This window comes from Sus scrofa, chromosome 4, assembly GCF_000003025.6.
Source record: "Sus scrofa isolate TJ Tabasco breed Duroc chromosome 4, Sscrofa11.1, whole genome shotgun sequence".
NCBI lineage: Eukaryota > Metazoa > Chordata > Mammalia > Artiodactyla > Suidae > Sus > Sus scrofa.
The window spans coordinates 94,355,112-94,369,366 of NC_010446.5; the positions used below are offsets into that span (position 1 = coordinate 94,355,112).

General features: G+C 36.6%; 1 protein-coding gene across 8 annotated transcripts in view; it reads left to right on the plus strand.

The window, feature by feature from the left end:
- ASH1L (ASH1 like histone lysine methyltransferase) overlaps positions 1–14,255 on the plus strand; it is a 187,463-nt gene that overhangs the window by 57,580 nt on the left and 115,628 nt on the right. The gene's annotated exons all lie outside the window — the stretch shown is intronic.

The following is a 14,255-nucleotide window of genomic DNA, read 5'->3' on the forward strand; positions in this document are numbered from 1 at the left end:
AGTTAAGATATGTTATCTGTCCTTACTAACTTTCAGGTGAGTGAAGGAAGATAAACTGTAGAGTGGTAAGCACATAAGTAATGGCATAATTGAGAAAAATGCTATCAAATTAATTAATGTAATAGTATAAGGGTAAATAACTACAAGGAGAGGGTTACCTATTCAGAGTTATGAATTATAGACCAAGGTTAAAATGTTAAAATTAAAGCAGGCGAAAACCGCTAAGCTTCTCAAGCTGAGGATTGGGTGAAGAGCCATTTGAAAATACTGAAAGGGAAAGGAGCTTACATCTAGAGGGTGGCAGTAGAAGTCAGAAGGTTCATTGTGGTAGGAGAGAGAATAGAAAAGAGAGAATGGTGAGACAGTTTTGATGAAAGAAAGAAGCCAGACCGTATGTTAAAGAAGTATTGATTTTAGATTTGCAGTTTTAGATCATTCTGACCCATGTATGAACATTGAATTGTAGAGGAAAAAATTGTTATAGGGAAACCAATTGGTAAACAATTGCAGATGATAGTTAAAAAGGGTGGTGGCATGACCATAGAGATCTGTGGTGCTGTGCCCTGATATGGAGAAGACTGGAGGAAGAGCAATTTCGGGAGATCACAAGTCTGCTATGTATGAAAATTCAAGTGGAGATGCCTTTAGAAAATTCAAGTGGAGATGTTGAGCAGGCATTTAGGTATATAGTTCTGGAGCTCAGGAGACATGTTTGGACTAGGGAAAAGGGCATTTACTATGAGGTTTTAAAAAACTTTGGCAGTATTATTCACTAAAAATAAAAGGGTTTCTCGAAAAGATATGAGTTGGCAATATTCTCAAAATCTGTGAAACTTTGTAACCAGAGCACCAAGAAAAACAGTAATTCTAGAAAATACCAATAGTAGCAGTTAAAAATACATGTTAAACTGTTTAATAAATAAATACTACCACAGACATAGTACTTTTTAGGAAAAGATGAAGGTAGCTTGATAGAAGGGAATATAAAGAAGGGTTGAAGCTGCTCAGTTGGAGACACAAATGTGTATCATTGACAGGTAGATGAAGTGATCCTAGATATAGCTAGTTCTGGTTACTTGTCATTATTTGTTTCTTTTGCATGAAGATTGTGGGAACCATACTATGAGAACTTGTAGGAAAATCTGTGACCAGTGGGAGCCAAGAAGAATGTGAGATGAATGGGCATTCTGAATAGAACTGCATTGCTCGGTGGTTTACTACATTTAGTTTGTTATGTATTCTTTGTTGAGCTGCTAACTTGGTGCTTCAAGATGTTGATGTACTCTCAAAAATCATGTATGAACTCATACACCTTCCATGTTACTATGGTATTCTATTTATCAGTTGTGTGTAGAGCTATTTCACTCTATAGAAACACTAAAATAAAACAGACCATACATTTCATGAATCCTTTATTTAACTGTCTATCATCATAAGAGTGATGCTATTTCCCTAGAGAGGATATAGATTGAGGAAAAAGAGAGAGCCTTGGAAAGCTTTGAGGAACTTCAGTATTTAAAGTAGTGGTTAAAAGCTGACAGCCTTTGGAGTTCCTTTGTGGCACAGCAGATTAAGGATCTGGCTATCACTGCTGTGGCACAGGTTCAATCCCTGGCCCAAGAACTTCCACATGGCATGGGTGCAACCAAAAAATAGCAAAGACAGCTGAAGTTCCCACAGTGACGCAGGGGGTTAAGAATGTGACTGCAGGGAGTTCCCATCATGGCACAGCAGAAACGAATCCAACTAGGAACCATGAGGTTGTGGGTTCGATCCCTGGCCTCGCTCAGTAGATTAAGGATCTGGCATTGCCTTGAGCTTCGATGTAGGGTGCAGACGCAGCTCAGATCCTGTCTTGATATGGCTGTAGTGTAGGCCAGCAGCTGTAGCTCTGATTCGACCCCTAGCCTGGGAACCTCCATATGCCGAGTATATGGCCCTAAAAAGCAAAAACAAACAAAAAGAATGCACCTGCAGTAGCTCAGGTCACTGCGGAGGTGGGGGTTGGATCCCCGGCCTGGCGCAGTGGGCTAAAGGATCTAGCCTTGCTGCTGTGGAAGTCTATATGAGTCGCAGCTAAGGCTCAGATTCAGTCCATGGCATGGGCATTTCCATATGCCTCGAGTGCGGCCACTTAAGAAAAACCAATAAACAGTAGTTCCCGTTGTGGCTTAACAGTAACGAGCCCAACTAGTATCCATGAGGACGCAAGTTCAATCCCTGGCCTTGCTCAGCAGGGTGAGCATCTGGCCTTGCTGTGAGCTGTGATGTAGGTCGCAGATGCTGCTTGGATCCCGCATTGCTGCGGCTGTTGTATAGGCTGGCAGCTGTAGCTCTAATTTGACCCCTAGCCTGGGAACTTTCATGTGCCACGGGTACGGCCCTAAAAAGCCAAATAAATAAATAAAAACTTGTCACCTTTTGGTTTATATGTGATAGTTTGTGATGATTTCTATAGTTTTTTTAAAAAGTAACTGCTAGGAGTTACCATTGTGGTTCAGCAGGTTAAGGACCTGACAACGTTATCTGTGTGAGGATGCAGGTTCCATCTCTGGCCTTGCTCAGTGGGTTAAGAATCCAGCATTGCCACAAGCTGGGGCGTAGGTCAGAGACTCAGTTGCCAGCTGTGGCATAGCCTACAGTTGAAGCTGTGACTTGACCCCTGGCCCTGGAAGTTCCATATGCCACAAGTGAGGTCATAAAAAGAAAAAAGATTTTCAAAAATTTAAAAATCTGGAATTCTATGCAGAATTCTTCTTTTCTTTGAAAAGAAATCAACATCTGATAACAATCCATACTTCCTTGATGACATCACTGGTGGGTCTCAGGAGTGGCAGCTCCCCACTGAGCCTTTAGTTGGGGCATGCATTTTTCCTTTTGCCTTGGTTCTCACAGTTTCCTGTTGTGTGTTATATCTGGCCCATTTCAGCTGTTTAAAGCAGTTTATCTTGCTCCAAGGAACATTTAAGTTTGAGGTCCCTAACTTGAGCTGTGAGAAGGAGCTTGCTGCAAGTGGGGAAATTGAGGTGAAGGTGAGATGAGATAACAGGTTAGTTGTTGAATGTTATCAAATGTATCAGCTACATGGACATTAAAGTCACTCTAGAGGCCATTTATAGGAGTCGGGTGGAAAGGATAAATCTGTGTCTGATTTCAGAGTCCTCAGGGAATGAGATAGGGAATCTAACATATGCAAAAATATCTGCTTTATGAATAGCACATTGTCTTTTTTCCCTTTAAAAAAATAATGTACAGAAACATTTAAAGACCTCTGAAGTCACTGTTTTGACACCAGTTCTCTTTCACCAACTTGGTATCCTACAATTTAAATCAATTCTGATACTACCTGGACTCAAAGATGACCCTGCAAGTTAAGGGCAAAGTTCTTTGAGGACTGCCCTCATTTAAGATGCCAGCTGCAAGTGTCAGTGTTCCCAGTCCACCCACACTTCTGCCCAGTCTGCTACAAATTTAGGGCCTCTCACAACCCTAGTTTTGTAATTTGGTAGAATGGCTTACAGAATTTATTGAAACCACTGTCATTACAATTACAGTTTTCTTATAAAGGGTACAGATCAGGAACTGAAGAGGTGCATAGGGCAATAACTGAGGTGTGGGAAAGGAGACTCAGAGCTTCCATGCTCTGTTTGTGGAATCTAGGTGTTTCATCCTTCTAGCATATCATTGTGTTCACCAACAAAGAAGCTTCACCAGGCCTCTGTGTCTAGAGTTTTGATAGGGGCTTCATTATATAGGTGTGATTGATTAAATCATTGGCAGTGTGATTGAATTCAGTCCCTGGTTTACCTCTGCTGTCTGTAGACTTGGCTTAGAGTTTCAATCCTCTAATCTTGTAGTTGGTCTTTCTAGTGACTAGCTCCCCTCTTGAAAGAATCTCAGGGTTCACCTTAAGTTACCTCCTTGGCATAATAAAGACATTGCTGTCACTCAGAAAAACCAAGGCTTTTTGAAGCTCTGTGCTAGGAATCAGAGACAAAGAACAGTATTTTTTATTATATGACAAGTCTTAATTCTTTTGCTAATTGGTCTATACCCTGGAATCTCTGAGTCTTCTTCACAGTTACTCCTTTTTTTTTTGTTTTTTTTTTTTTGTTTTTTTTGTCTTTCGTCTTTTTAGGGCTGCGCTCATGGCATCTGGAGGTTCCCAGGCTAGGGGTCTAATGGGAGCTATAGCTACCGATCTACGCTGGAGCCACAGCAACACCAGATCCGAGCCACATCTGCGACCTACACCACAGCCCATGGCAACACCGGACCCTTAACCCACTGGGTAATGCCAGGGATGGAACCGCAACCTCCTGGTTCCTAGTCAGATTTGTTTCTGCTGAGCCACCATGGGAACTCCCGCAGTTATTCTTTTGATAAGTATATAGAAATATGTCTTATTTTCTAAAGGGAATTTTTTTCAGATAGACATAAAAATTGTCTTACCTATTGTCTTTACCTTTACCATAAAGCCAGATGGGAAAAAAAAAAAAAAGATATTTAGTTAGGGAAAAATAATAAGAAAAAAGTATTAAATCATGGGATATCTTTTACTTTGATCACTTTGAAAGTCAGAACTTCTTTTGTTTAGTCAAACCTTTATGTATTTGATTTTTTAATCTTGACTATTAACTGTCCCTTCAGCAATTATTTTGTGTCTGTTGGTTGTCAGGTACAAGGAATACAAACATAAGGAATAAGATTTCTGCCTTCAAATAATATATAAGTCAGTAATTACATAAACATATATACAAATAATTATTGATGGCTCCTAAAATTGAGATATTTACAGTGTGTTTTGGAGAGCAAAGGAAAAAGGGACTTAACTTGAGCCAGGAACGTGTTTTGAGTTTAGTGTGCAAGCAATAGAGTGAAGATTATTTCTTATGGAGAACTAAGCTTTCTTGGGTTTTGAAGACATAATACTGTACTTAGGTAACTGTAAAGAATCTGATAGGGGACCAAGAGATGAGGCCTAAAAGATAAAAGGTAGACAGTGGACAAATCATAAAGCCTCTCTTGTTTATGTAAGATACCAAGGAGTTTAGAGTTAGCCCTATAAGCATTGAGAAGTTAAGGGTTTTGAAGCAAAATGATTTGCTGAGATGATATTGACAGCACTGTGATAGATGGATTAGAGAAAGAAGATAATGTGGACCATTTTGGGTATAGTTGCAACAAAATATTATGGGAAGTTTTGGACTAAAGTGGTGATAGAGAAAACAGTATTCTGAAGAAATGGATTTCAAAAAGAGGTAAAGAGGAGTTCCCATGGTGGCTCAGCAGTAACTAACATGACTAGGATCCATGAGGTCGTGGGTTTGAACCCTGGCCTTGCTCCTTGGGTTAAGGATCAAGGATTGCTGTGAACAGTAGTGTAGGGTGCAGACATGCAGCTCATATCTGGTGTTGCTGTGGTGTAGCCTGGCAGCTACAGCTCCGATTTGACCCCTAGTCTGTAAACTTCATAGGCTACAACTGGAGTCCTAAAAAAGAAAAATAAATTATAAATGAATAAATAAATAAGAGGCAAAGAAAAGACGGAAGATTTTAGAATGTCTCCAGGATACCTCTCTTGGGTAGTTGGTTAATGTTGATGTGATTAAGTGAAAGGTGGTATGCAAAAGAAGATTGGAGATGGAAAATGGATTTGGGTTTTCTCATGCTGTTCAGTGGAATATATGGACCTGTAACTCAAAAGAGAAATCACATCTAAAGATAAAAGTTTTTAGATAAATGGTTGTTTAAGCAAAGGAATTAAGAGAAGGAATGGTAATATTTAGGGTGAACACACTGGGTTTCCTGAGGGTGCTACAGAGATCATTTAGGTAAGGACTGAAATTTTACTTTGGCAAATTATCTTTTGTGATCTAAGAGCAATTTTCATGGTGGCAATTGTTAGATTTCTAGGGGTTAAAGAATGGAATGGGAAATAATGAGGAAACAGACAATTAAAATTCTTAAAACTTTAAATCTTGTAGCAGTTCTGTTTTATTATTTACTCTTTCCTTATAATTTTGTATTCTGTCAAGGATATAATTTCATCTTCTCGATCTGCAATTGTTTCAGTGTCACATAGTTTTCCTTCTTAAAGTATAAAAAAGCATAACTAAACTATAGTATCCTAAATTGACCTTCTCCGTCTCCGATAATTTTTCCATATGTAACTTGGAACTAGATTTATTATACATACATTGGTATTCTATTAAAATGTCCAAAAAACTACTTACTATACCATTTATTACAAAATTGTCGGTAACCTTTGGGATATTACTGTCTTGAAACAGCCAGTGGCCAAAACAGGAACAGTTTAAAAAACAAAATTAATAATGACACTATTGGATTATATCCTAAAGACTATGGTAAATATCCTTTAGTCCATGCGGATATAAATAAATAAATAGAGGCGAGGGACAAATCATCCTTAAAGAAGAATTGTAAATAGTATATGTAAACCATACCCTTCAAGGAGGTCATTAATTTCCCTCTTCTTAAATATGGGCTGGACTTGGTGACCTAGTTCCAAAGAACAGAGTATGGAAAGGGAAAAGTAGTAACTTTACAGTAAAGAGGCCTAGCAGAAAGCATCTTAAATCGAGTGCAAGTATAAGTTCACCAATGATAAATACTGATAATAATATGTACCTTCTGATATAATGTGATTAGAAAGGAACTTCATTCCTATGGTATTCTTTCCTAAAACCTATAACCCCTGTTTAATCTTTTTTTTTTTTTTTTTTTTTTTTTTTTTTTGTCTTTTTAGGGCCACACCAGCAGCATATGGAAGTTCCCAGGCTAGGGGGCAAATCAGAGCTGCAGCTGCCTGCCTACACCACAGCCACAGCAACGCAGAATCCAAGCTGTGTCTGCGACCTACACCTTAGCTCACAGCAGCATGGGATCCTCAACCCAGGGATCGAGCCCACATCCTCATGGGTACTAGTTGGGTTTGGTACTACTGAGCCGCAATGAGAACTCCCTCCCAGTTTAATCTTAAAGAAAATAATCAAGAAAAGGGAAGCAGGGAAGGGCACATTGTACAAAATACCTGGCCAGGATTCCTCAAGTGTATCAAGACCTGGAAAAACAAGATTGAGAAACAGTCACAGATCAGAGGAAATTAAAGAAACATGACAACAAAATTCAGTGTGATACCCTGAATTGTACCTTGGAGGAAGAAAAGGACATCAGTGAAAAAATTACCTGAATTTAAATTTTATAGTTTTGACAAATGTACTGTAGTTTTGCAAGACATTATTAACATTAGGGAAAGTTGGGTAAAGGATATGTCAGGATTTTTGCTCTGTACTGTTTTTGCAACTTTTCTGTAATTTAAAATGATTCTAAAATGATGAATTTTTTAAAAAATCAGGTTACTAATTCTTAAGCTAAACCTATCTCAAACTGCTGATTAAGGAAAAAATTAAAAGTATTCTTCACTATTTATATTGAGTAGATTTATCACAAGTGTTAGTTGGAATAAAACAGGTATGTTTGATAAATTATATTGATGTAAATTTGAGGAAAATACATGCAATCAGATCAAGGGCACAGGCAGAAATGATGGTCCTTTGTAGTCTGAAACGGGGTATTTAAACCTTTAAACTTTCCCTCCTTTTTTCCTAAGTGGGGAATCAAACTGCCTTAATCACTTGAGCAGTTTTGGACCAAACAAATCCAATCTCATAAAACTTTTTTAAAAAGTGGAGTTCCCTGGCACCTCAATATTGATGGTGGATCCAACACTGTCACTGCTGGCCTGGGAACTTAGGCATGTCACAGGCATGGCCAAAAAATAAGTTAAAAATAAATAAAAAGAAAACTCGTCTGTTTTATAAATGATCTGCATGTGGTACTTAGTTTATTTTTTAAATTATATGCTCTACTATGTTGTTATATATTAACAGACTAAAATCAGCTTGATGCAAATGAAGTTATAGTGAAATTACACACTTAAATGAAGCCAAGTTTTCTGGTTTCACCCCATTCTAATAACTAATTCTGTTTAATTATCTTTCTTAAGTAGACATGAAATAGGTAGGACTGGGAAGGAAGAATTTCTGACCTGGAACGTCATATACTCCATCTTTGCTTTTCAGCATTTTCAGCTCATGGCTATCTGCAAGTGCCAGAATCTGCAACCTGATTTCAAAAATGGGGAGAGCAGTAGCATGGAGTATTTTGCATTTACAAGTTACAAATTTTGGAATGAAAACAAATTTTTATATACATACACACATACATAAGTATACATATGTGTGTGTGTGTGTGTGTGTGTGTGTGTGTGTGTGTGTGTGTGTATAATATTGAGAACTGTTTTTTTCCCCAAAAGTAAATTAGGGCTAAATCTTCTTGTTTGTAAAAAGTATATTCACTATGGAAGCATAATGGTTGAAGCACAGTATACTGAGTATTATTTTCTTTTTAACTGAAGAATGTAAGCATTGATCAGAATTTTCTCATCATTTCTGACAATTTCTCTAGGATGGTGTAGAAGATACATTCATAAGTGAAGTGTGAACATGTGTAGATGAAATCAGAAAATTTATTGTGGTGGTTAGTACAGTTCTGGGAATTTCCCGTGAAATTCTATTTCAGTGAATTATCTGATTTGGGCAGTATGAGAAATAGCCTAATTGGAAGGAGAAAAACACAGACTTTTTAGCTTCAAAATCACCAATACAGGCTCTGAATCATTCTCTCTTGTAATGCATTTAATTGGTGAGTCAGATGAAATGTATTGCTTTCAGTAAATGTATTTCCCACAATTGGAAACAGCTGTTTTTATCATGGAACCAGCTTTTATCTCAGCATTCAGCTCATTCAAAAGAAGCTTTTAGAGCCCTTATGATCTGTGAATCATTGCAAAGGATTCAGAACTTTGAATATATAAACAAAAAAACTTGATCAGAGATTTCCACATAGTTGGTATTTTCACATTTTTTTACTATGGTGTCCATTTTAATTATAACCACTTTTGACTCAGTCACTGTTTAACAAACATTGCCAGTAGTCTTGACTCATAAATAATAAAAGGAGGAATTTTATAACTGATTTTGGGGGGAAGGAGCAATTAAATGTTAGAAACTAGTTTTAAATGCGTTATTTTAAAATAAATGTATATTATTTATGAACTTGTTACTGCACCTTCCAAATCTAGCATACTCAAATATGATTTGCCGTAGTTTACCCAAAGATATTTATAGCATTAGAAATATCAAACAAGTTTCGCATTCAAACTATTTCCTAGTTTCGAGGGTCTTTAATGGTAAACTCCCAATAGATGTAACCAAGACATATTGTTATTAAAGTTTTAATAGTGGATTTAGACTAAAGAAATGCATGTTTTATCCACCTAGCTTTTGGTTTCATTCACTATGTTCTTTTGCTATTTTACGTTTGGAAATTCCTTGATTTTTAGCCAGCCTAAGGGCTTCAGTGAAGTAGTTAGGTTGAACCTTTACTCCAGTGTTTGTGATTCCCCCTTTCCCCCACACTATTGTCAGTGGGAATTTTCTCTGTTTATGCTGATAATCTTTGCCCACATGACTCTATCTTCACACCCAGGCATCTGTAAATGTAGTATTTCTCTTTTTACCTTAGGCTTGTTTCTGTTCTTCTCTACACATCAGTCAAGATCTCTTGTGACAAATCAACTTCAGAACAGCTTCTTGGTTTCCACCAATTTTTGTGTATGATATAAAAAGATTTCCAGATTCTTGCCCCTTTAAAGTCGTTATATATTTTTTTGGTTTTTGTTTTCTCAACTTTCTGACATTCTTATCCATGATTTCATGGTTTCATCTTAAGATTTTGCTATAAAAGTACCATCTTCTTCCTTTTTGTCCAATTCGACACAGACATTTCTCCAAAACCTGTCTTTGTCTTTAAAAGCTCATCAGATAATGGCCAGATAAAAAAAACAGAGATTCTACAATCAAAACCACTTCCATGGAGCATGATCATGTGAGAAAAAAAGAATGTATATATGTATGTGTGACTGGATCACCTTGCTGTATAGTAGAAAATTGACAGAACACTGTAAACCAGCTATAATGGGAAAAAAAAAATCATTAAAAAAAAAACCACTTCCAGGATTCCCTCACATTTCCAAGTTTGTTTTTAGTTCTTAATTCCCAATTATTATCCCAATTAATGGTATTCTCTATTTTCCCTTTCTCTCCTTAGTAGTAGTCTGCCTTCTTTTTTACATGAAGGCTTCTGTATTTCCAACTGGAAAAAAAAAAAAGAATTTACTTGTAATCAACTTAAATTTATGTTAAAGACCAATTTTATTTAAATATTTTTGTGATTTATCTGTGACTTCTGTTTCCTTCATCTATGTCTGTAGAATTTCTAATCCATTTTTAAAGCTGTCATCTGAGTGGTGAAACACTCAGTAGGGTTTCCACCAAATAGTGAATTGAGGAATCCCCATTTATAGTCTTTGTTTACTTCTAGAGTACTCAATTATTCAGCTTTATACTGTATTGAAATAAAAAATGATGAGAACTCTCTGATATTTAGAATTATGTGTGTTCTCTGTGTATATTCTTTGAGGAGCTATCAGTTTGCCTTAAATTGGAATACCTACAGACCTCCTGTCATGTGAGGAGCATAGAGTCTTCACATATCCCTCCAGGCAGATCTAAAATGATCACTGATGACCCATGATTCCCTGAGTAATCGACCATAATTTAGAAGAACCAAAGAACCAAACAGTGGAAGCAGAAAACCGCTTTCTCCCTTGGTACAACACTGAACAGAGAACTAAACACTTTCTGGTTCTGACTCATCATTTGGGCACATCTTATTTTAATGATGTAATCCAGAGCATAATCCCAACCCAGGAGAAGCTATGGTGAAGAGAGTGAATTAGAAAGTTCACTCCAAAGAAGCTTTTGCCAGCCTTGCAGTTACCTACCAACCTTCGAAGTACCTATCTTAATAGTACTTCTTAATTAGAGGTACTTATTTTACTAGTACTTCTTTATGTTTAAGGTAATTGCTTGGTATTCTAGATTAGTTCTAATTCCTGGTTGGGTTTAAGTCCTGTCTTTTTTAAATTTTATTGTAATATAGAATTGTTGCCTATACATGTCAGTGACATTGTTAAGTAGGGTCTAAAAATTCTACAATAGGAGTTCACACTGTGGTTCATTGGGTTAAGAATCCAACCACAGGGGCTTGGGTTGCTGCTGAGGTGTGGGTTCAATCCCTGGCCCAGCACAGTGGGTTAAAAGGATCCAGCATAGCCACAGCTGTAGCATAGGTTGCAACTGCAGCTCAGATTCATTCCCTGGCCCAGGAACTTTCATATGCTGCGAGTGTGGTCATAAATGTAAATAAGTAAATAAAAATTCTGTGATAAACCCCGGGAACCATTTTATATATAATAGTATAATGCTTATAAAAACCCATTGAATTTTGTATATTATCTCATTTTGGAACTCAGAACAATCGTGTGAGTTGAGTGCTTTATTAAACCAATATTCAAGTATGTTTACTTACCTAGGTCTTATAGCTTGATTTGTAACAGAATCAGAAATCAAACACAGGATACCTTACTCCATAGTTCACGTACTTAACATTACTACACTCTGCATTGCATTCTATTTCAGGTTTTGAAACATAAATATATTGGTCTCTTTTGAAATGGACATGCTAGTTCTCTAGGCATTATCTTGTTCTTCCCCATCCACCCAACTGCATAATGGCACTTATAAAACAGGCTATTTATGGCAGTATTAGAGAGAGTGTTTACAGATTTCATGTGATTTCTGCTATTAGGCCTGTTTTAACATGCTTTTAAACATCTTTCACAGGTTGTTAACTCTTGCATATAAGTTTATATCATCATTTTCCAGTCTTAAAATTGGTTGCTTCACATCATTAGGTAATGTTTTTTTCAGGTATCCTCATCCTCTTACTGCTCCTGTATGCAGTGTTTTTTTAAGTGAAGTAAAGGTCTAGATCTAATGATTATCAAGCCCTAGAGATCTGTATCTTAGGGTTACAACTTTATTCCCCCTTACAGAAAATTGTTAAGAACAGCTCTGCTCTGTATGATGAACAGGGAATTCAAACAGGCTTATAAAAATGAAAAATGAGAATCCTCCAGAATGAAGTTTTATTCTAGTTTCCTATTATATCCTAAGAATAGGCTGCTGGCCTCCATTACTTTCAGGAAATGAAAAATGGCTCAGAAGCTAAGTGAGCTAAGCCATCTCTCTCTCAATTGTTTCAGTTTCTCAGGAATTGCTGTACAAAGCTGCCAATAACGATCTCCGGGGATCTGACCCCTATTCCACCTCCCACTGCCTCCTCTGCAGCTCCAGATGCCACCAAAAGAAGGAGCTTTGAAGAAAGTGCCTGTACCCTCTTTTACCTGAGGTGGGTGAGGCCAGGCAGGGTGATTCTCAGGATATCCTGATGATCAAAGGTATAGTTGAAGCCTTCATCAAGACTTTCTTGAAGATGACCAAGAAATTTGGGAAACATTACCAAATAGCCTAGAAACTGAAGATGGAGCTCAAGAATGGATGGCACAAATGCCACCTGAAATGTAATGCATGATAACATACAAGACCCTAAATAAGCTCCTTGAGGGCAGAGACTATTAAACTGTATATATATCCCCCCCCAACCTCCACAATGACTAGCATAGTACCAAGCATATAAACTGTATTCAGTGAATGTTAGCTTATGACTGAGAGAGAAGACTTTATAAAAAGTGCTCTCTAACCCATTCTTTCCCTAGTACTTAATCTAAGATTGTCCATTCATCAAGAAAATAATGATAAAGAGAGTTCAATGATATCTCAAGCTTCTTGGCCACTGATGTCTTCTGTCTTGGCTGTGTGTCTGAGTAGGAAATAGCTGTCCTGTAAAGAATTTTTCAGTATTAATATTTAAATTTATGTCTTCGCTGATGCCTGGGCTTTTACTTCTTAGATATTTTATTGTGGTATTTAGCTCTTTAGTGGAAATCTTATCTTATCTGACCCACACTCTAGGGGGATTTATTGTACTGTTGGTACAGTTTGTATCTGTTTTTAAGAGTCAGCAATAACCAGTCTTGCTTCTTGATTTGATCTTACAGTAGTCTTCATTGTGTTTCTGAAATAGGATATACTGTCACATCATTTTCCCCAAAATATAATTTATTACTCTTGAATGGCAACACAGTCTTATATCTCACCTGAGCAATACTAAGAGCCTGCTAAAAGAGTACTTACAGTGATGTGATTTAAGATTCTGCATTATTAAAACAAAGCCTCATGGTTTACTATTTCTTTTTGAGAAAGGGAAATAATAGAAACTTACCTCCATTGAATTCTTCTGTCCCCAAGTTGTCCTTCAATTAGTTCCTTAAGGAGTTAACTCTTATTTAGAGGCAGATCTTACAGATCTTATCTTCAAGTATTTTATTTCTTGTACCTTTTGGTTATATGTAAGACTTTTATTGTAACTTTTTTCAGGTTTAAAGTGAACGTTTCAGAGTGCTACTAGTTTTTTGACAAATAGTTGGACATTGATTATATATTCTCAACAGCTGGCTTTTTAGAGTATAAGAAATCCAGTATCAGAACCAAGTATATTTTATTCAGGAAAATAATCTTTCCTGAATGACGTACTTTTATCTTGAGCTAAGAGTTGAGTTATGCCACTTTGATTTGGGGTTTTGTGAAAAGAATAAGACTTTTTTTTAAAGGAAATTGAGTTTCTTTATCTTCATGAACATTATGTATATAACCAAGAAATCTTAAGTGTAAGCATTAAAGGAGGTTTATTTTATTCTATGGATAAATTAATAACATTCTTTCAGAATGTGCTATAGCAGAAAAACATAGACTATAAAATGATCTCTATGGATTATATGAAATGTGTAGATTTAAGGTTCAACTCTTAATTTTCATCCCGGATTCTAATAAATGAAATTTTCAGGTTGGACCTGTTTTTCTCCTGTCAGTCATTTCTAATTGATTGCACTGTAGGTTTTGTTTGTCAGTTTGTATGGTGAATTTGAGCCAGTAATCATGTGCAGGTTTGATTAGATTATATCTGGTTATTTCTTTAATATATTTCATAGTGGTAATACGTAAAAACTAAATCATATGTTATTTTTATTCTTAAACTAAATCTAGTTTTCTGTTACTGTAACAGGAGAAATTATGTATATGAGACCTGTGAAATTCTGTCGGCAACATCTAGCATGATTTGTCTTCCTTTTAATGTCCTCATATTAT